The following is a 3,057-nucleotide window of genomic DNA, read 5'->3' as shown; positions in this document are numbered from 1 at the left end:
TCCTCCCCCCGGGCTCGGCCACCCGCCCCTCCACCAGCCAGTGTCCAGGTGACCTGTGCTCTTTGTCTCCTGCCATTTTTCTTTCCTGGACATTTATCAAGACTCACATGCACATTTCAGATCTTGATGGTGTAGTAATCTATTTCTTACTCATCTGTTACCTCATTTCACCATTAAAGTTTTATTTAATCATTCAGTGTTTCCTGGTGTGACATAATTTTCACATTTCCTGTTATTCTTTTTTTCTGAAATATATTTTTTATTGATTTCAGAGAGGAAAGGAGAGGGAGAAATAGAAACATCAGTGATGAGAGAGAATCATCGATTGGCTGCCCCCTGCACACTAGCTGAAACCTGGGCATGTGCCCTGACCAGGAATTAAATCATGACCTCCTGGTTCATAGATTTATGCTCAACACTGACCCACACTGGCCTGGCATGCTGATCTTTAAATAATTTAATTATTTTTCTCTTTTATTGAATTAATGTGTACAGCATAATGACTCACTATTTGTTTACATTCTGAAATGATCACCACAGTCAGTCTAGTTAACAACCATCACCATACATAGTTACAGATTTTTTCCCCCTTGGGATAAAAACTTAAACAATTTTTTAAAAATGTATTGATTCTTTAAAATTGTGGTGTTTTTTTTTTGAAGTGAGAGAGGGAGAGGGAGGGAAACAGAAAAAGAAACATCACTGTGTTGCTTCACTTATTTATGCTTCCAGTTGTTGCTTCTTGTATGTGCCCTGACATAGGGATGGATGATGCTCTGAGCTACTTGGCTAAGGCTCTGTGATGAAGAGAGTTACTGTTAATGTAAAAACACCGAAACCTGTAAAGAATTTTTGTAAGTTTATTTGAGCCAACTGTCAACAGTTGATTGAGGTAATGCTCCGGAGAATGGTGGATTTTCCTCTATTTTTATACATTGCAATCAAAGGAAGGGGAAGGTTACCTGAAATCTGTTGGTGATAGACTAGAGAGGTGGGAGAAAGCAAAGTGGGGAGGGGGTGCGGGGTACCGCTGGGCTTAGATAAAAAGTAAAATGATGGACACATACCTAGGTGGGTTTGGGAACAATTAACATGACAATGAAGGAACCTGTGGTCTCTGTCCTGGCACCCAGGCACATTAGGTTGTGCCCTGAGGGGTCTGGAAAAAGGGAAATTACAAGTTACCCAGACATTTCAAGGTTGACCTTGTCAGGGAAGATACCGGGCTAGGATGTGACTAACCGCCATCACTGCTTTTAGTTAAGGTTTAATTTCAGACCATCCTTTGTGGTGACTTTAGGTCTCCGAGTTTGCAAGACCGCCACGCAGGCCTGAGCTTGTCAGATCAGCATGTGGCCCCTTCTGTCCACAGAACTTTTAAGATTTACTTTCTTGGCAACTTTAAATATTCAATATAGTACTATTAACTATTAACTATATTCAATACAGTACTAGTAACTCTACTATTAACTGTACTCATGCTGTATATTACATCCCCACCAATCTTCTGTTCTCTGTATCTATGAAGTTGTGTGTGTGTTTTGTTTTTGTCTTACATATAACTGAGATGATAGGGTATTGGTCTTTCTCTCTGATTTATTTAACTTAGTGTAATATTCTTAAGGTCCATCCATGTTGTCACAAAGGGCAAGATTTCATTCTCCGCCCCCCCCCCCGAAATTTTATTTCATAATGAGCTATTCATAAATAAATTACAAGTAACTATCTGTAGGTGTTTAAATATATAGATATGTATTCTTTTATTGGAGGATAGCATTGTATCCTACGAATATTGCTCATTCTGTTTTTCCATTCCTCTACTGCTGAAGTTGAAGATTTTATTCTTTTATGGCTGAATAATATTCACTGTCTGTTGATGGATACTAAGGTTGTTTGCATAACTTGGCTATTGTAAATGCTGCAATGGGCATGGGGCTGTAACATTTTGAGTTAGTGTTTTTATTTTTTTCGGGCAAATACTCAGATGAAATTGCAGGCTCATATGGTAGTCGTCTATTTAATTTTCCCCCTAGGAACCTCCATACTGTTTTCCATAGTTGCTGCACCAACCTACATCCCCCCAACAGTGCAGGGCTCCCTTTTCTCCACATCCTGGGCAACACTTGTTATTTCTTGTCTTTTTGGTAATAGCTACTCTAGCAGGTGTGAGGTGTTATATCATGGTGGCCCTTTATATGTCTTTGGGAAAATCTCTATTCAGAATTGTGGCCCACTTTTTAGTGCGCGCGCGCGCGCGTGTGTGTGTGTGTGTGTGTGCTATCAAGTAGTATGCATTTTTTTTTACATATTTTGGACACTAACTCCTTATCAGATATATGATTTGAAACATTCTCTCCCATTCAATAAGTTGCCTTTTCATTTTGTTGGTGGTGTCCTTCTCTGGGCAGAATGTGGAGTCTTTCATTGTGCAGAAATGTCATCATGCTGACTTCAGAATCGCTGGGGATTCGAATGAAATGCCCATTACTGGTGCCCAGCTTATGAAACTGGGCAACCAATGGGTCTGCGCTGCCTGTCACTACTTGAGCCAGTTCAGCAGAGACAGGGTTGAATCCTACATGAGTGTTTATTCCAATCCTGCCGGCAGCATGGAGAGTAGCAGGTCATCCACAAACATCTGCTCTGCCCCTCATAAGCCAGCTGCTAATATTGGGTAGAAGGACAAAGGTTACTGGGGGAAGTGGGTTACAGGCAGGAAAGTAGGCAAAAGGAATAAAAATGAGTAAATGGTTGCAGTTGCAGGCCATGTGGGCTGGGCGGGGTCCCTTGTTGGGGTTTTAAGGTTAATCTTTCCATGACAAGAGGCAGTTCTGGAAGGATCCTGGGCCACCGCCTTCCAGGGCTGACGCCAGGCCCCTCTCTCAGGGGCATACCTCAGCCAGATTACAGTGTGCTTTACTTACTCAGAACAAATAATCAGGTTTAATAGAATGATCAATATTTCTTATAACGATAGCTAGTTCCCAAAATTTTATTTTTGTTCCGCCGGGGGATAGCAAGCCCCACAGAATGGCAGCCCCCAGCGCGTCCTTCTCC

Source organism: Myotis davidii, unplaced genomic scaffold, assembly GCF_000327345.1.
Source record: "Myotis davidii unplaced genomic scaffold, ASM32734v1 scaffold1121, whole genome shotgun sequence".
In the NCBI taxonomy this organism is placed as follows: Eukaryota; Metazoa; Chordata; class Mammalia; order Chiroptera; family Vespertilionidae; genus Myotis; species Myotis davidii.
This window is presented reverse-complemented; position numbering follows the sequence as displayed.